General features: G+C 28.1%; 1 protein-coding gene across 1 annotated transcript in view; it reads left to right on the top strand.

The window, feature by feature from the left end:
* The window catches only part of LOC113554154 (AT-rich binding protein-like), a 61,987-nt gene extending 44,392 nt beyond the window's left edge, over nucleotides 1-17,595 (top strand). The window contains exon 3 of the mRNA XM_026957869.1: nucleotides 17,552-17,595. The gene's annotated coding sequence lies outside the window, so the exon portion shown is untranslated. The remainder of the gene's footprint in view (nucleotides 1-17,551) is intronic.
* The last annotated feature ends 5,084 nt before the right edge of the window (nucleotides 17,596-22,679 follow it).

The following is a 22,679-nucleotide window of genomic DNA, read 5'->3' as shown; positions in this document are numbered from 1 at the left end:
TATTTATTTATATTTTTTTATATTTTAAACGGGCTAAAAGACCATTTTTTAATATTGGTATCTTATAATGTATAATATAAACTCAAGTGTAGTAAACACAAACACAAAAAAAAAAATGTATTCTAAAATTTCTATTAATATAATTATGAAATAACACTATAATTGAGTGGAAATTAAATTTAAGCCAGGTTGTAATTTTATTTGTACATAAGAATCTGTCAAGTAGGCAATCGTTCTGCAGTGCAGTAAGTGTGGAGTGTATACCTTATAATATAATTTATGTGTTAATTTTGAATTCAATGATAAATTATTGTATTCGGTGAAAAAACTATGGTTATAAGGCGAAACCATCGTGATAACTTAATAATAATAATAGTACGTATTACAATTACAATTTAAAAAATATTTGTATTCCCCCCTTCTCTTTCGATTATTTTAAAAGTATTAAACAATTTCTACTTTTGATCCACTAAAGTACAAACTAGATTCAGTTTGTTATTGGAAATCGCTCATCGCAGAATCTAAGATATGCAAAAATATTGGTAGTCAAAATAATACACAAGTATCGGAAACTTAAAAAAATTCACAATGACATAAAGCAATATTATTTTAGTTTGGGATGATATGCAATGTATTAGGTTTAGCGCAATATATTATATTATATATAAAGATCAGGGATGTAATTTCAAAGAGCGCGTCGAATGCCGTTTATTCGGGAAAAACGCCTTGTTTTTTTTTCTAAATAGTTTCTTTAAGAGTTTTCGCGAAATGTTGACGTTATACAAACCACATTTCGCTAATGGGGAAACGCTGTTGTTAGGTCAGTAACAATCCCGAACTATGTCGTTTCGACGTTTGTTTTAACCATAGACGTTCGACCTTCTTTCGCAGTGTTTGTTGCAACGTCCAACGGTGACAACTGACGATACATAGTATGTATTATGCATTATGTATGAACATAATATAAATATTCCTCTATATATATTATTATTGTATTGTATGATTATAATTAAAATTAAAAATTACATAATATGCGCCATCAGAGTGAAATATGTTATCGGTTCGCTTCAGTAAGGTAGTTATCCCGAATCCTATTTTTGCCTTGTATTGATCCTGACCGAAATACTTTATAACTATTTTGAACATTCGTGTTTTATATTATTATTTATAATATTATATTATATTACAATACGCATATACCACGATGAACGACACCTTTATTGTACACTAATGTATCATTATATTAAATTCGTGTATGAACTACCTTTTGAGAATTTGATATTTTGTCAATGGAACTATACACACATGTATTCTATAACCACATTAGGTACTCGGAAGCTGGATAAGTACATGGATAACATACAAATACGATAAATAAACAAGACAAGTAGCCAAGTAATATTAAAAATTGATTTTTTTACTGTCATCTATCAAAAATAGGTTAGGTTAGGTTAAAGTAATAGGGAACGTAATCGAGTTTAAAAATAAAAATAGAAAAGTCCACTCTTAAATCGTGCTAAATTTCCTGCTGATTCTAAATGTATTTTAATTCAGCGCAATAAACTATAATTCCATGTACAATCTAAAAAAAATTTGATTACATTCATAATTTACTACCTAATTTTTAATACTGTTTATTATTATGACACTACACATTAAACAATCGTGTTTTAATACTAGATGGATACACTTTGAGTGGAACTGTTATAAAATTATTTATTCATTTAATTGCAGTATTAAAATATTATTATTATTTAATTATTTATTTCTTAATATCAACAATTGTAACTATTTTGGTATTATAGTAACTAATGGACAGATGGACGGACACAAAATACAACTGTGATGTATGTGTGACTAGAAAAACACTACCACAATCACTTATTCATGTATAGTATATATTACAATATTATAGAATGAAAATGCTTGTACTACTAAGACTGATATAATATTTTATGAATATTATATAGGGACAAAATCTGCTACAAAGGTTATAGCTGATCCCATCATTTTTTATTGTGATATAAAAATTTTGCTTTGACTTATAAACTTTAAAGATTATAGATCCACAATCCTTGTCGTTTGACGTCTATTATAATATTATAATATATTTTTTTTTTATCTCGCACTTAATTCTCACATAATATACTCATCTTGAAAACGGGTTTTGACGACGATGTCGGCAAAAAAAATTATGAAAAATACAAGGTCCTTTACATCCTACTTCAGATCCGAACGGTACAAGTTTCAAAAAAGAAGGGAAAAGGGAACTGAAGTGAAGAGGGGCTGTGCTAACAATGCTCCATCCAACCCTCGCCACCGGCTTCCGGTCGCGTATTTTATTTTATCATTTTTAATCCGAAATTCGTGTCAAGAAAACCAATTATAGCCGGAGAACGAGTTGGGTTGGGCAAGTGGTAAAGGGTGTAGGAAAGGAGTATTTCAAATATCGACCACACCGCGGTATTAAAACGTTGTGTAATACCCATTTTAAGCCATCGAGGTGTTTTCCGAACGGTTAAATTATTCGAATATACCGTAATAAATACGACTATTGCTATGATTACCATTGTATTATTTTCGGTGTACCTCGTTTTTAATTTTAAGTTATGTAACCCATACGTAATGTATTCCCAGCTAGTCGAATATTCGTGGACGAAATATAATTTTGGATAGTATTAAAGTATAGTTGTTGTCGTGTTATCTTCTTTCCAAAGAAAAGTTATTAAAAAAGTTCACTTGTTCTAAAAATCAAGCAATTAATTCCTCAATTCATGATGAGATTGTTTTTCAGAGACTCTCTAGAGCATATTGCTATAAAGTTTTATATTTAAAAAAATTTAAACTTAACATTGGAATGGAATATAACTATTTGTCTCAATTGGAATATATTATACACTCAACTTTTCATGAGTTTTTGTATTTTATTTTTTATAATACATTGTTATCAATCTAATATAGTATAATGTCAACTACAGCATTGCATTTTTTTTAAATGTTCATCATAATCATGTGGATTTTTAATGCCATTATGATATTATGAATCGTTTAATAGTAAAGTTTACTAAAGGTATTTTTAAAATTATTTAAAATTATTTACACAATGTTATTATAGTTTGTAACTATTGTATGGAGATAAATTATTAAAAAAGTTATGAACGCTATTGTTAAATATACAAGTTTATATAAAAATAAATGTAGTTTTTGCTTTGAAAAATTATTTTATCTTAAATTTTGTATAAAAAATGTCGTTGCGTATATAGATGACAAAATTGTCGCTGTCCTAGTTTCGTTTCTAAACGTTGAAAAAAGTCAATACAAAGAATTTGAAGGTTTGCGTTTGTTTCATTTTAAATGTCTCCTAGAATTTTCTAAAACGTCAGTTTTCATCATAATGATGTGCTACTCAAACACGCACTGTTACATTCGGTTTTTAATCTATTTATTTTTAGTTTTTTTTGGTTAAGTCGGTTAAACATTAAATACCGAAAAAATGACAACGATTAAATATTTTTTCTTGTGCATTGAATTTCAATATCAATACAATATTATATGTATTGATCAGTAGGTACCACGACGGCTTTATATTTTTAACCCGCACGGGATCCATTCGTATCTTTGATACAGTATAATCGAATCTTATTACTATTGGACCACATGACATGAAGCCGACACTGCAAGATCCAAAACTTTTTGAAATATTTTCGAGCTCTCGCAATTTTTCTGTCAATTCACGTTATCGAGTCGAATAAAATACTTGATAAACGATTTGAACATTAGCGATATACGCGTGTTTCTATGAACATTTTATATCTGTGGTCATTCTATATTTTTCGCATTTTGTAGTATTCACACGTTTCGGGTTAGCCACCAGAGATAATACTAAAATTTTGTTATTGTAGACGAGTAAAAGGTCAAATCGTTGAAATCGTATAATCGTTTTTATTTGACAAATGCAGTTTCAACCGTTCCATTCAATATTTCCAAATGCGATTTTCGGCCGACCTTTACAATTGCTTCTACAATACACGATACACACAGAAAATAATAATATTATACCTATATAATATATTATATTATATTATTTAGTAAAATTGTATACAGTAACAAATGTTATAAAAATTCTTAAATTTAAACTCTAGGTAATAGTGCAATGCTGATTTGATATAGGTATATCACGTACTCATATTTGCTCATTGAACACTAATAGCACTAAACGCTATAGCAGACTAAAAGGTTATTTTAAACGGAAGTTTGATTTTATATTTGTACATTTGTAGAACAATTTGTATTATTTTGAATATACGTTCATTATAAATTGTTGTTTTAAAAGATTATTTAGTTAGACATATATTTTAATATTAATTTCACCTAATTGTACTAATTTAATAAACATATGACATATATATGGAGGTTAGGTGAAGGAAGGTGTTAGGAAAAAGGAACGAAATTCAAATTCTAAGACACTTGAAATAATGTTTAAATTATAATTGTTATTAAAGATTATAACTATTGTTTAAAAAAATGACCACTTAATTAAATTTATTTTTTTTTTATTAAAGAAAAACAGAGATATTTAACATATAGCACAATGAATAAATTTGATGATAAAATATATTTTTCTCTTTTGAAATATTTACTGGAGGAGAGAAACCTTATCTATTGGCGTGAGTATATAACACGAACATTTATATAAGACAATATTTGCATATTTATAATTTCTTCTCTAGTATTATAGTATTTGCAAATATTACATAATAATTACTTATAATGTTTCAATACATAATTTATTAAGTATTTATCGATATTATAAAATGTTTTTTATTGTTTATTGTTCACTATATACAATTTGCTAACACCTCAAATATTTATTTAAATATGTAGCTAAGGGCATTCAACTATTTAAGTATGTATTATATATGTTTGTTTTAATGTCAACATTTGAAAAATATTATATTTAGACAATCTAATCAAATATTTTATTACTATCGTATATAACATGATTATTTATTGTGACGGCAACGTTGGACCTCAATAGCTCCTTAAGCTGTATACGATGATGATGACATAATAATATATTATAGTTAGTCAACTTTCATCAATTTGATCTAATATAATAAATTGTGTCCCGATATTTGTTATTATAAATAAATTATGATTACTTATTATATAAATAAATTATTATGAATACATAGTTGTTGTAAACTACTATTAATACAATAAACAATAATACGTCCCATTCTAATGTGCGTATTTGAAGTTTTACATAAAATATCACATAAAATGCTAAAGGAATTATTTTTGACGTTATTAATAATTAATTACAAAAATAAAATTTAGTTTTCTGAAGGACTAGTGAAATGATAATTTAATTGTAAGTGCTTGTTATTATTAATTATTATTTGTTATTATAAAACATTAAGTTTCCATCTGAAGACATTAAAGTCGACAGTCATAATTTTTTTGAAACGTACGTATTTACAAGTGAATCTTCCTTTTTGCAATTTAAATTTAATTATTCATACGAAATGACGTAGCTAAAATATAATTGTGACAGTGAAAAACATGTTTCTCGGAAACCTCCGCTATTACGCGGTTGATTATAATATTAAACGCGCATCGTAATTAGGTAGCGGAAACTTATTTTATTACACAGACACGATTTTAATTTTTCGCATTAATTATAATGACTTTGAACACATTACGTACACACAATTTAACGCAAGAAAACTAATGCCACTAACACACTTGTCCGAGTGAGCTACCCAGTGTGATATAATATGTTTATACCTATACCCATTAAATATATATATACGAGTAGGAACTTACCAGCTTTATTCAGTATGCGCGCATTTATATATATTTTTTAATTATACGACGTTTTTAACGACTCCGGCGATCGGTCATGGTATATATAGCGCTTTAAGTTTTTTTTAACACCATATTATTATTGTCATTATATCGACTGAAAATGACGTCAAAACAAGTATTTTACATCGAAAACCTATACGTACAATACGCATAATTTCATTTTTTAATATATTTCAATCATTTTATGCAATAAGATGTAAACAGACTGATTCAAACGTAAGATGTTCATCAGTGAACACTATTTTTTTTTGAAAATATTGTTTATTTTTACTATTTTAATAGTTATAATTTTTAAGTTTTTTATTATTTTGAACGATAACATACATTTTTAATTTCATATTCCGAAGAATCAGAATGTTATTTGATCTATCAAAATCAAATTTAAAACAAAAGTTTATTAGTTGTAACTTATGAGTTATAACTGTTATAAGTATTTAAAGTTTAGACGAACGGAGTAAATGACCAAAATTTTGCGTGTTATCCCTTTATGACTCCACTCCAATTAAAAAACTAAAGATTATGATAAAAATATATATTTTTTATGCTTAAAATTACCAACTATTTTTAAAAAACGTCAATACTTTTTGAAATGATATAATTGTATCACGTTAATTCGATCATTCGGTATATTATACAAAATGAGACATATTTTTGCCAGAAATAACTACGTTCGAAAAGCACAGGGAATATAAACTGTATGATAAATAAATATGCGTAATATACATTTTATCCATTATTATATTAGGTAGAGGTACTGCGGCAAAGTTTATTGGCCATAATTCCGAAACAAAGTTTCGGTTCGTTTCGTATTGGCGAAAATTTATTGGTCCCATCACGGCGCCGAGACGTCAAAAATATATACGCAAACTGTAGGCTCCGGATATATATATATAGCTGATAACTATAGGTATATAATTCTGCAGTCCACGGAGCGTGTGTATGCGGTATGCGTATAGGTACACTATACCGTATACCACGTATAAGAGCACCGATATTTTTCGTACATTTTTTTCGCTTCTATACCTCGAGAACGCGAACAGAGTGGGAAACTTTTATTTATTTACTTATATTATTATACATATATATATATTTCTTTTTTTTGGCCTAAGACATAAACAATACACATTGTTGATGTTATAGCAGTATATCAGGGCGAATATAAAAAACGCCCTGACTACGTACCGTATAATAAAGTCCGAAAAACAAAAAAAAAAAAAAAAAAACGGCGCCGTTGAAGGTATATTATATTATATAGTGAATTTATATTTAATATATATGTATAATATTTGTACATACAATTGAAATGTCGTAGAGAGCTAGTAAAATAATAAAACATATAATATAATATATAAACGCACCGCGGTTTTAAAAAGGTCGGTCAGAGGTTTCGCATTTTCAAAATGTGTGATAAATGTAATTTGTTTATGTGTGGTTGATTTAAATTTTATTTCAAACGACGGTTATACCATACGGTCGTGTCAGAATAATATTACTATTATTAATTTGTACGTCATCATCATTTTTGGTAGAATGTATTTTATTAATGATGCGTCGGACCACGCCTTATACCTACGTTTTTACGTACATTACACCAACAAATTGTTTATTTTTAATTGTTTCATAATTATAATCAAACTTCCGTTTTAAAGTAAAAAAGTGATAACCAAATAGTTTTAAGCGTTATCACGAAAATGACGATGATGAGCGCATAATTATAGACACCGACAAACCAAAGGTTAGGTAAACCAAATAACCTATTTAATATTAGTCATCAAGATACTAATAATAACAATCACGCATTGACGTCAATTCAATCATATTGTAATTAAGTAACATATTTTTTTTTTTTTAACTATTAATGAGTATTAGGTACCTAATTACAGCACATGATGTAAAATACTAAAATGTTCCTTGGACCAAAGTTTTTTTTAAATTTTTTATTTATTCAATATACACCTGCCGATGTTTACTTTGAAACAAATTAAAATGTATAATATTATTTCGTTATAGTACCTGTTATAGTAAATGATGTATTATGATATTATATTTATATTATAATATAAAGATGATATTATATTATGTTATTTAAAAAAATAAAAATGAAAATAGTTGTAGACATAATATAGAAAAAGTACTATCAAATAATAGTTCAACAATTGTAGTCATTAGTCAATGTCAAGTAGCCCTATTACAGTTATACAATGAAAGCACGAGAAACACGTCTTTCGAGTTTTGGCTAATATTATATTATTTTTCTCATAGAGATCAGTTTTTGATTGTTTATTTTATTACTTGACCTAAGTTATTAATTATTTGGAAAAGTTGTTCGTATTATTTTATGGATTTTGGTAAACCTTATTAATATTTTATAAGTTATAATCCCTTTATTATTTTATAAACAGACAAATCAAAATTTTCTTTTATGTTGTCATACAAGATAAATTGAAATCATCATTTATATTTAAATAAATGCAAGTTTAGTGGGTACTTGTATGTCAACTTTTAAAACCATATTATAAATATTTTTCCGCTTAACCTTTTTCACATTTATCTTAATTAAAATATGGTATACAGGATAGAAATTTTAATCATGGTATATTGTAAGGATTTTTGTCAACAACGCATTAATTTTCAGAAAAGTCATATTTTTTTTAAAGTTTTTACACTTTTGAATGATATTAATTTCTTATTTTCAATTAGGATATTTTTCTGAGAATTTTTATGTATCAAAATTTAATTTGGAATGAGTAGTTATAAGTATTTAAAATGTATATTGGAGGAGTGGAGTGATATAACGTCAGTGCAATTTTGGTCCACTGTTCCACTCATCTAAACTGTAAGTACCTTATATAAGTACTTATGACAAATTAATTCTAAATTTGTTTTAATAAAACTTCCCAGAAAAATATTCTGTTTTTGAATATGAAATTGAATTTTAAATTTATGTTGCTATTCAAAAAAGTAAAACCTTGAAAACACGATAACGATGAAATAGCAAAAATGTTGTTTTTTAATGAGTTAAAAAATGATGGCCATTTTCAAAAGCTTTAATATTTTTCCGGATAATGAGTGTTTATACTGCAAAAGAATATCCTAGAATTAATATAGCTGCCTATTTTATATTTTAGTGGTACTTAAAATTAATTTTAGCTAATCGCGCTAAATAGCTAATTCAGGTAAATGATAAATCGAATCGCTATTATCAACCTATGCAACAAATCGTTCGTGTATTATACAGGTTTACTTTGCCGTTGTCGAACCATTTACGATATATTATTATGATATTAATAATAAGTGTATTAATTATTAGTTATATACTTACTCGAAAACCATGATCGTGTGTACTGTACGGATGAAATAAATACAAAATATATAATACCTATGTAGAAGATTATTTTATACGCGGTTTATTTATCGTAATGTAACGAGAGCCTTAAATATTTGTACTTCGTTTTTGTACGATATATTATTATAATAATATATAAACATGAATTTGTTTGGTTCATGACAATCCCCAGTCGATTGCACAAATGCATACCTTTATTATTATTATCTATTCCTTATTCCGTTTATCCGTTTTGTACACGTTCACATAATGAAGGTATGTGTACAGCACAAATAAACACAGTTCAGGGTCAATACGGTATTTAAAACCGATTACCCGAGCTTTGCCGTTAAACGGAATTGCATAATAGTTCTATTATAGTAATATTATTATTATTCATTGTTTACCATTATTATTATTTTTTTATTTTTTGTTTATATTATTATGTTAACTACGGCGGATGGCGGTGTATGTATATAATAATATAATATACTCATGGCCGGAATAATGCAGCCTGCATTGGGGTGTGCGAAGAACGAAGGGACCAAAATGTGTGTGTCCCCTCCCCCCCCCGTAACGTGTATAATAATATTATGTTATTATTATACGATCGAACCGATGTATATAATATCATGTCAAATAGATATCACAGGAAGTTTGCAAAAAAACGATTTTTTTTTATTTTATTTTTTTAAATATACAATATTAGTAACATTTTTAAAAATATATATGCACACACACACATTTTTTCTTTAAGTACTTACACACACTATCTCCTTGTTTCACATCGTTTCAACGTTGCTGTTATTGTTTATATTTTTACCGTCAATATTTTTTCCGGATATACGTATAGTATGTGCGTACCTACCCAGATATTATAATACAATGCACTGCGTGGTATTTTGTCTTTGGGTCGTAATAACGCGCGCTATTGAACGCCAAATGGCCGTACTATATACCTACACATATTATATTATATCGACCGACATGTATAATAACAATATATATTCGTGCCAGAAAATAATAAAAATCATCGTCACAATAATAACATTGTAACACTGTCGTTATGCTTATTGTCATTATTGTATACGCTTTTTTGATGTGCGCATCCACGCTCAGAACCGCACTGGTTTTCGCAAAACTTTATTATAAGTCGACCATAGATACTTCCTACACATATCTACGTATCACTATCCTATATACTATAAATAAAGAAAAATATATCTAGTTGAAATTTATTGTTCGATACCGTTTTTAATATACAAAAGATACATCCGTTTTATATTTTTAAATATATCTATAACTTACATCAATTATATACTAATTATACTAGCTATATACAACGTCACTTTGTCCATGATATTAACTAATATAAAATACGACACTATTTTAATTTTATCAACATTTTTTAATCCACTTATGGTGGAATAACATTAAGTATTATTGAACGTGGTTCAAACTATTTTTCAAACTATCCTGATATCTGTTTTTGAAATATCTATAACATCTGAAATTGTCATCAAAATCTAATAGATTTTAATAGATTATATAAAAATATTTTTAATATTTGTAACTAATCAAAACTCTATTTATAAACAAAAAAATGTTCGATTTTCACGAGCTAAAACTAAATTTCCGTGTGAGCCATTACTATAAGAACTAATATGAGTTGAAAAATAAAGTTGTAAAATATATTTTCTGAGTCTTAAGATATATGTGCACAAAATGTAATGTCAATTGGTTTCTAAACGGATAAGTCTCTAAACGCACGTTCACTTTAAAAGTATGGTGCAAAGAGGTGATATCCAGAGTATAGGATTATGATGAATTGAGTCATGTATAAAAGTAAAAGTACTTAATCTAAAAGATTTTTGCGTATTTAACAAACTAAATATGTTGTGTAAATGTAAAATTACAATAAGAATTTTTATATACAAAATATAGTAATCACTCGTATCTTGATATTTTTTATACTCTAATATGATAAAGACTGCGGTAAATACTGTTAATCAAATAAATATTTTTTTATTCGCACACGAGTATCTTAAGTATATTATTAAGTGTTATTAACATAACATAATATGTGGTTTAATTATAATTACAGAAGTTTGAAAATTTTGATTACAGAGAGAAATTTTAGTTTAAATACTTCTTTGTTATTTTCCAATCTAAATTGTACATAATATAAAAAAAGTATAGTATAAATAACAAACTAAATAATAGTAGGAATATAATTTATCCCTGTCTTTGTGTTTAATGCAACGTTACGTAAAAAAATTTAAATTGAATTGTCTTACTCTGTGACATTATAACATTTTACATATACTGCGGTGTCATAATATAAGTAATGCATTGAATAAAACAACGTTATACCATTTCTAGGGCGGTTAAGGAAAATAGATAATTTATATCAAGCAAGATTCGCAGGAGTTGTAAGCAATTTTTAATAGTGGATGATAGATGATAATATTTAAAGTCAAACTGTCTCTTTACGCCGTGATACGAATCGTTTTTGTAGATAGCTAGGTTTATAAGAAGAAAGTTTTAGTTATTTTGTGTCCGGAATTTTGGCATACTCAGGCGAGTATTGAAAGTTTCACTTTGACGAGTTCGAGTTATAATCGATGTAGCCACGATGAGTCATGTGGTGGTTTAGTTGATAGGGGGAGGGATATCGCTCATATACATTATACATACAGTAGTTATTGACTTTCACGTACTTGTAACACATAATATAATATAAAAGAAGTGTCTCAGAGTGGCGAGTGTCACCGAAATGAATATTATATTGTCTTCCGTCACAATTCACTCGCCACGATGAACAAACCAAACGAGACCGTAATAAAGTTTATATTATATTATATATATATATGTGTGTGTGTGTGTGTGTATGTATGTATAGATATTAAAGGCTAGGAAAAAAATCATACGCATTGAAGCATTCAATATACCTAAATGTTCACGTACACGAAGGTAAACAGGCGCGAGAAAAAATAAAATGTATTGTAGTGAAGTACATAATGGCCGAATATGGGTAAAAATATATTTTGTACTATAAAGTCCATTTCAAATATTGGAAACGAATTTGTCTGTGGTTGACACAAATGCGACAATACGCGTATAGCTGAGACGTAATTTAATTTTGATTTAAAAGATTGATAAAACCAGAACTTTTTAATTTTTAAGCTACAGAGGGGTAAGGGCGTATAGCATGAATAATACACGGACGTTGTAAATATTTTGTGTAATTAAAAAATAAAATGCTGTTAATTTACAATAACATGTTTATTCAAAAAGTTTTTATGTGTAACTGTGTAAATGTATGTGCAGCGCAATACGTTTGTTGGTCCCGGTAATATGAGGAGTGGTGGCGAGACTCTGTAAACACGCCATTGCTGTCTGTTCTTGGATTTATGTAGGTAATAAAAGTGTTTCCTAAAATGCAAAAATTAAAATGTTCAAAACTCATTTAGGTACCCGCGGGTTCTAAATGAGAGTTTCGCGTTTCTGAACACGCGTCAACCAACGTCGTCCGACGCGGGATATAATATTATAATTGCAGCAGTACCTATATAATGATTTGAAAGTATAAAATATGTATTATAAATAGGGTTAAGGACTTATAGAAGTTAGCATGTTTTTCAATAATTATCCAAAACATTTAAACATAGCTAAATGACATACAAATTAAATTCATAGTACAGGAGTTTATAGTATAACTAGTAAGTAGTTTGATTTTTTGTATATTTAACTCTTTTTCACGTGTTAAATTTTATTCAGTTATACTTGAATTTTAATCAATGTGTATGTATATATTTTGAAATTAAAATTAAATTTGTACTTTAAATTGGTAAAAAAAAAAGAATTTAATATACTCGTATACATTATACTTGAACAAATGTTATTTGGATAATATAAATGTGGGCTGTGTGTTTTCTTCATTTATATTTTTAATTGCGATAACGTTTAATAAAATGTCTATAACATTGTGTCTACACACGAATTATATTTATGAAAATGTGATACTCTAATCAACCGGTGTTCGTAAATATATAGAGTTCGTCTTGTGAATTTCACCCGTGATAATGTTGTTGTATCGATTTTATTATTTTTTAATTATTATATATTTATTATTAATCCTTAGCCCCTATTATCGTTATTTTACTTTTTTTTGTTACAAATATATATAAATTTAAATATTTTAGTTGATTAATGTAATTTTTTAGCATACTTAATAATTGATCAGTATAGGTACCCTTTAGGGCATTTTTGGCGAGTTTTAAGTGTATAAATGCATGCATGTATATTTTAAGAACTTTTAGGGTATAAAGTTCCTAGAATTAATTATTATATTATTTGCGGGTGAACGACCGCGATGGTTGCTGCTCAACACATACACAATACACATATGTGTAATGTGTATAGGTATATACAATAAGTATACGTGCATAATGTAGAATAGAAAATAACATTACACAAGCTAACTGTATTTTTCCCGAGTCATAGGCCATGACTGTATATCATATGTATGATTTTTCTGTACGTGTGTATGTCACTGTTTAACTAACCTCCTAAACGACTGGACCAATTTTGAAAAACATTTTTGTGTGTTTGAGTGGGTCCTTGAATGGTTTAGATTCCCGATTGTACCCAATAGGCGGTGCTTGAATCTGGTTCTAGGAAATGATAACATGGATATGCCTTGTAATATACTATACACGTGTTTCATGATGCCAATGATCTGTGGATCACTCATCTGAATATCATAAGGTTTTATTTAAATGAAAGATCAGATGACGGAGCAGGTTTTAAACATAGTTTCCGGATCCAATTCCCGTCCACGGAATATTTTTTGAGCGATAAAATATTAGTGAATATTTAGGTCATCTGTCCAGGAAAATAAATTTAAATTTTATACAAAACATAGTAAATATTTTTACCTTGTAAAGTTGAGCTCAATACAACTATAGAAGAATTAGGTACAACAAAATGTACTATGTAGTACCGTGCGTTCGTTCGGGAGAAGAAGGTTTTAAACCCATGTCTGATTCTATAATCAGTTAATTAACAATCAAGTTATTAATTTTTGAAATAATCGGAAAATATAAAGGTATAAAAGGAACACTGTGTCGTTTGTGAACGACAAGTATAAATAACGAATCGAACAAAGTTTTAACCACATAAAAGGCATAATTTTAATGGGCAACGAAGTGCACGAGGAAATCTGCTATGCTGATGGAACCCGTGTAACCTCGGAAAACATTTTATAAATCTATGCCCCTCATCATAAAAATGAACAATATAGTTTACAAAGAAGTATTAGAAAATCGATAAAATCTGAAGATTACTTAAAAAAAAATGTGTGGTCTGACACCTTAACGAAAAATATATATTTATTTTTTAATGCTGTTTTTAAATGATCAAAACAATGTGGACGGACAACACTTTTAATGATGGCTATATCGTAGAGCCGATATTTCGGAAATATCATCTATGTACCGAATGAAAAAAACCAAAAATATTATTTATCCACACGCTTTATGCTAAAAGTTAACATTAGGCCACCAGATTTAACAGGGATGCATTTTGTACGGGCAACGAAGTGTATACGTGACTGCTAGTATATATGATAGAATAATATATTAATATAATGCCTGATACATACCATTCCATTATATGTGTCGTGTACCCCCCTCCCCCTACTCGGTAGTTGATTAATCGGCGTGCTTCAAAAGTATAGCGTGTTCGGCGTTTCGTTTAATTTCGCTTTTATAATGCCGAATAAATGGAAACGCATTTTTCCACAAGCCTTTTCTCGTTCTGATTAATGGCCGTGTACAAAGACCCGCGTGGACCGTCTTGAAAAACGGTCGTTTACAACACTGCTGCCGCCGATTGGTGAATCGAAAAAGAGGTGCAGCGCAGTATATAGTTTTCGGCAATGCATTGTATTAGATATAGGTAGTATATGGACGCGGACACAATAGTGCGTATTCAGGGTCACTTGTGGTGATATCAGGAGGGGGTGTGTTGCGGTTTTGCCTACAGTAAAAGTTTGATTTGACTACGAAATCATTATTACATATCAGACACACACTCACACACTCGTATAGACATGCTGCAAGGATTACACGAGTAGGGGAGATCTAATGATCCTTCCCCGCAGAATTCACGTGATTCACGTGATTATTACTATACAGCATGAAGTCAGCACCGCAGAATTCTCGAGACGCCGTCAGCGACCCTCGACGACCCCTTAACAGTTTACCGTGATAGACGTGACTTATCTCGAAGCCAAATTATTAATATTGGGCTTTTTAATAGTCATCGCCGCAGTATTTCATGCTCTATAAGTCGTAATAAATGGTGACAGTTATAATCGTGGAGAACAGTATGGCGCAAGTAGACATATATTACATTACTACTCGTGTGTGGGTATACGTTAAAAATTAAAATGTAATGCCAAAATATTTTAAAAGTATCATAAAATTTTACCGGAATATTAGAACACGATGTGTAAGATGTTAAATAACAATGTGGTACGGATTATAAAATATTATAAGATATTATTTGACTCGTAGATTGCACACTGATGTTAAGTTATGATAATGTGTATTATAATAACGTGGTGAAGACGACTAACCTTAATAAATTGAGTTATACATAGGCGTATAAAAAAAATTCTCTTTTCCCAATAACTTTATACAGTATACGTATACATAAATTATGTTTAATGTAACTACAGTCATTAAAATGTGTCATGATGATTGAATAGATTACTGATTAATTATTTACGATTCTTTCCACGAACAAGGATACAAACTTAATTAAAACCGTAATTTTAATTAACGACGGTATCGTACCTTATACGACGAACGGATTATGATTTTAATCAAAATAAATATAATATATTATATTATACCTATCCAATGATGTATCATATATTTATATTGTATATAAACGTATATACATTATACGGGAAGGCTGGGCAATACCGTAGTACTAACTTTTAAGCACACCGAGAGCTTAAATATATAAAACAAGTCAAATATGAGTGAAAAATTGCATTTAAAATATTGTTTTATTTTTATAGCTATATTATTATCGATGTCTAAAAAAAAATATTATTCACATGATAAAAATGCAATTCACTTACTAACATAGTTTTGCTCTACATTTTGTAGATGGGGCATATGTTATGGGGTTTTGTCCCATAATCCTATTAGTCTTTTGTCAAAATTGAGAAGTCGTTATACGTTTTAAAATATCAAGTAAAAAATTTACCAGGCCTGTTGCAATAAAAATATTATGGTAATTATTTAACTAAATTTTGTTTATTGTCAGTATTTGATTTTATTTACAATAGCAATATGATATACACAATTCAATTAATAGCAACTATTTAAATAAACATAAAAATTTTCACGACCCGAACCTGAACTCATGATACATGAGCCACTCTACAGAAACCAATATGGGTTGGGATAATAATCTATGAACACCCTCAGAGTCTCGTGAAATCTATTGATAAAACGGTTCAGTAGTTTTTGAGTCTATATAGCTATAGGATAGATAATGAAACATTCATTTTTATATAACATGCGTGTGTATTATTGTACAAAAATCGTGGAAACACAGCGGTCGTTCAGATCGTAAACATTCGTGTTTTTCTCTTCACAATATTTTTAAACGTATACTCATTAGCGGGAATTACAAAAGTAAGAAATACTCCGTATGGTTGACGCGTAATAGTAGTTGACATATCATATGTTTTTTTCATTAACATGTTATGAATTATGATGTACGTAAAAACGAATAGCCGCGAACGAAATGATAATATACTCTTATCCACTACAATAGTATTCTAGGTATGCCCGACAATAATGATTGTTATACTTTTGTGATATTCGTTAAAAAAAAAAAAAAAAAATTAAATCGCAATTGGTGTGTTGAATGTGCATAAGACTCGGGAAATCGGCGTGCTACGGGTACTGGCTTATTTTTTTTTCAATCAAACTGTGCGTATAATAATAATAGTAATAATGTAACACCCCCCGGCGGTGGCGGTAAGTCGGTCAAAGAAAATAAACATCGCACAAAAGCCGAATGAAAAGAAAAATTGAATATTTTTTTTCCGCTCTCGGCCAGCAAATGTTCGCCGATATTATTATTTTGTCGAGATATTATTATTATTATTATTATTACTATTATATTGCGCGCCACCGACTTTTTTGCGGACGATTACTTTAATGCATATTCCGTGTAGCGGCGAGAGCGTACTATTTCACCTCGACGGTTTATATTAGATATTTTCATGTACCATATTATATATAAATGTATTTATTTTTTTTTCAGAGTTTCCGGTTTTATACGGACCGAGAGTAAAATCGGATATTATGGAAAAAACAAGGATGTGATTCCCACCAGACCGTCAATGAAATACAAGCCGTAGCGAGTAAATTATTGTTTATAATTATATACACAACTATATTAAAACAAACTAAATTATAAATTACTCGTCAATGTTGCGTATAACTTATTAAAATAGTTAATTTGTTTGTATACATTAAATATGCATTAAAATGTATTTATTTATATTCAAATATTGAAATACCTAAATGAAAAAAAAAACTATTATATTATAAAGTCACACAAAATCTGTACACTTAACACTTTAACTATACTGAGTAATGTTAACATATTTTCGTATTAAAATTATAATAATTTTTTTTATATAATTGCATTTTTATTTATACCATCTATTACGTTCATTTTTCCACCTATACACCTACGAATGCTATGAATTGTGACAATTGTAATGCATCTAAATTGCTCATCATTTATCAGCGTTAATTGCTTGTATATAATCAATGATACATTCATACGAGATAGATTTTTACTTTAACACATTTAAAAGTTATTAATTAATAATTATAACGAGTCATTTCATTTCTGTTAAGAATTCGTCAAATATAGTTTGTTTAAGTGAATAGATCGCCAGCACTATATTTTTAAATTGTCTCAGTAATACAGTAGATGCGCCGTTTATATCGCAATAACTATATCAGAATTCTCAATAGGTATTCTAACACTTAAAAGAAATGTACTTTTTAAAGCTCTCATCCGAGTTTCGTTTTTTTCTCATTCTTTTACATTCTTTTATTATGTATACCACCAAGCTCTTCATTATTTCGGGCTTTGGAACAGCGATTTTGTATTATAGTACCTAGGTAATATATTTCAGACTTGTATTTTTTAATCCTGAGAAATGTCCTAATAAAGGTATCCTAATGTATAACTCTTGGTAAAAAAATTATTAAAAATAATAAATAATAATAAAAATGATATTATAGGTCGCATATTACCCGTACTAAGTAGGTTATCACATCGGATGCCAAAATAATTATATATATATATATATATATATTATATTATTATTATTGTAGTACTGAAAAATATATAAAATTAAAAGAAGACGTTTTTTTCCTTTAAAAACTGATTAATAAAGAATCGTGGTTAACAATAAACAAAAACAACCAGCACAATAGTGTCGTGTCATTATTATGCATTGCATTGCGATTTCGATTACGATAAAATATAAAATTTTCATTTAATAACAAATCCAATGTTTATAAATCACTAACTGGAATTAAACATGAAACACAGAACGGTATAGGTGTAATTCGTGTTGAATTTCAGTTTTGCATTATAATAGGTAATCTTGGTGTACATAATACGACGAAACATATTATGAATTATTGAGGATATAAAATCGCCAATCGTTCTTGACTATTGAGATTTCGATTTAGCTTTATAGTAACTGCAGTGTTCCACTATAACATTCGATGATAATTTAATATGTGTAGACATACACAATGTAATGTGTCTTGATGCAAGGCTCAAACATACGCATCACCCCCAAATGAAAACTTTGAAAATTGACTTCGATATTTATGATCTTCCGACACCGTGCCAATGATGACCGTTACACAATTGCTCTCTGATCTGATGAAATGCCAAATACCATTTACCAACAACAGGATATTCACTTCCGTTATACGTCTGGACGGCGCCAAGCAAGTTTATTTGGTCCTTGTTCGAGCCACTACCCTTCTTCTAACCATCATCCCAAACGTATACGATCGCATTATAATAATACTAGGGGTCTGTACCCTCCCGCATGCTTCTCTCACCCCATAGGCGTATATTGTGTGATCCCTACTTTTCAAGCGTCACCCCCTTTGTATCTCAAAATTTAATATCTGCAATTCATAATATTTAAAAATAATATATGTGTGAAAGATAAATTAATATACAAAGCTTTATTTTTTTTAATAAAAAATATAAATAATTGGAGAAATTATATATTATTTGTATTTGTATCAATACCGTACCCGTACGGTACCAATATATTATATTATAATTTACGTTTTGTCAATTTTAATTATATCCGTTAAGAGAGTTTTTTTTTATTTTAAGTTATTTTATACCCTGGATATCGCATTGCTTATCAGTTTTTGTTCCTCTGCAGTGCGAGTATATTATTATAAACAATTCTAGCTCCGGAGTCTTTATGTATTTACTCAATTTTAACGAATACGTTCATACTTTTTAATCCTCGACAAGTAGTTAGGAAACAAAGAACCGGAATACAATGAATTATTATACAAGCGTACGAATACGAACTTCGTAGGTATAAGAACTTAAAAACTACCGACAATAAGTGCACTCACTGTCGTCATAGGAGTAGCGAGAAACGAAACAATTCTCAGACGGCTCTAAAACAATTACAATAGTCGCAACATATTTTCAGTATCACACGATGGGGTTCTATTTAATTCAAGTTTATTTGTAACAAATGTCGTTTTGTCTGGTATATATTATAACGTCGGTGGCTGCTAAGAATTTTATAATTTGGATAGAAATAATAATAATTAGTTGGTACTGTTTCACATGGTGTTGATAATAATAAGTTTTCGTTGGAATAAAAGTTTGTTTTTTTTTTTTTTATTCATGGCACGGTTTCAATTGCTGAGGTTATCAGCTTACAAAATATAAAAGTTTTACAATATGTTTTGTGCAAATTAATAATTTGTCGATAGTTATTAGTATTATATTGATTATGATGAATTCTATTTAAGTTTTATCGAAAAATATATATATAAATTACGAACCAGTGCATGTATCCATATCGTTGTTATTTAATATTTTTAACACTTTAAATCATTACTTATATAGATTTACTCTCAGCATAGTTAAATATCATAATAAAATAAAATAAAATAATATGGTAATTAAGAAATTATATTTTAAATATTTAGTATAAATTTAAAGTATGAGGAATCTGCTGTAACATTTTCTAACTTTTGAGTTTTGACCAAGAAAAAATGTTGACTCCCAATCTAGAATCTTATTTACGCCATTTTTTATTAGGTGGATTGTAGGTACAACTTATTTAGTAAAATATAATTTATAAATATTTATAGTTCACATAAAGACGTTGTTAAGAATCAACTATAGTTAAAATACTATATTTTATTTGTACTAGGTATTAATAATTTAATTTATATTTATTATATTAATATTATATGTGTTTTATTAATAAATAATTGATATGCTACAGCTAATTTTAATTAATGTAATAAAATTATGATGAATATAGTCAATTGATGAATGAACTAAATAAAATAAAACACCATAGTTATACATTTTGAGCTACATATAATATTTTACATGGACATTTTATTTGAACACAAAATGTATACACAATACAAAATCTTATCAAAATATTACGTGAGATCCGCGACTAAATTAACTATAGAAATATAAGTACCAATTAAAATACAGAAATGCAAGTTGTTATTTAATATATATAGGCTCTACCCAACTGCAATGAAAATATGATATGAATTGTCAGATTTTCATTTATTATATCGTATACAACAATAATACTAGAAAATCATATATTACGTTTTAACATTATTAATTCCTACTGAAATCCTAATTTTGTATAAGTGTATAACTATCTGACTATATTGTTACACTATATTTTGCATTTCTACTCGAGAAGACAATACATTATAATATCAATTTGTTTGTGTACATATTTTAATCTTAGAATTATTCTTACAATTATGCTTACAACACTCTAAGACATACGTGGTAATGTGGTATACAACTAACATATCCGTCATCATACCACGATATTAATAATACAAGGTTTCTTGATTAATTAATTTATACCACCGCTGTCGGCTTTGAGATAAAATCGCAATGTTCTTAATATTGTTGGACTTTGTACGTTTTTCTCACAGATAGAGAAGTGCCGAAACATTCAGAATCGTTAACTTCGTGAATTATTACTTTAAAATGTATATTCGATGTACATAGAACATACTATCAGTCTAACATAATTTGAGTAAATGCATTTAAATAATTTTATTGTATTTGGTATTCTTTTTAAATCGAGAGTTTGGACAGTATTTTATACACAATGTTTTACGTATTTATACTTGACAAAATAAATACTCTTATGTCAGTACTTTATAAAATTCAAAAGAATTATTCGCTACAGTTCAGATTGTTTTTTGATAACCATGATATTATTTTGTTAATAGGTAAAATCGAATTATTATATAACATTTATTTAGTATTTTATTAGCAACCATTTATTATTAAATTAATCTTTAAGTATTTCAGAATTAAAATAAAACGCATTTGTATTTATCACAACTTTTTAGTATAAAATCAATTAGGTATAGTACAAAATTCGAATGATACTTAAATGTGACATGATTATTTTAAATAAGTTATTACTAATTATAAAATTATTTTTATACCTAATTGTACAATTAAATAAATAAAATTAAAAATATATTTGAACAGTATTAATTACACGCCAAAAAACTATCTATATAAATTATTGAATAATTTTTCTTAAGAGTATTTTAAATGTATTTTTAGATGATTTTTGAATGGAAACATATTTTGTATCTGCATTTAAATCCAATTTCATTGTATTTTTACAAGTCTATCTACTATATTTTATATTTAATATTAAATATTATTACGAATGTACGATTATAAAATTATCATGTTATTGCAGCGTATTAATGGCTGTAATAACCGAGCGGTAGAAAATTTATGTTTACTATTATTCGGGTGTAAATGTTTGGGCGATATTCCATAATATCTGTCGCTTCACCAAATTACGACTAGAAATATATACACGAAAAAACAAAAATAAATAAATGACTAAAAACATACAACACAATGACGCGGGAGAACTTTGTAAAATGGTAACTGAAAATTTACTGTCCCAACAGTAATTGAATTTGTTCGGGACCGAAATTAATTTCATATTTGTTTCGCGGAGTAACCATTCTCGCTGAATGAGATTTTAATTATAAAATCATATTGCTTTTAATTTTCAGATCACGTACCTAGTGTGTATAGTGAGGAAAAATCGTGTCGGTGTTGATAA

This window comes from Rhopalosiphum maidis, chromosome 2, assembly GCF_003676215.2.
Source record: "Rhopalosiphum maidis isolate BTI-1 chromosome 2, ASM367621v3, whole genome shotgun sequence".
Classification (NCBI taxonomy): domain Eukaryota; kingdom Metazoa; phylum Arthropoda; class Insecta; order Hemiptera; family Aphididae; genus Rhopalosiphum; species Rhopalosiphum maidis.
The sequence above is the reverse complement of the archived record's forward strand: the minus strand, read 5'-3'. Positions and strand labels throughout refer to the sequence as shown.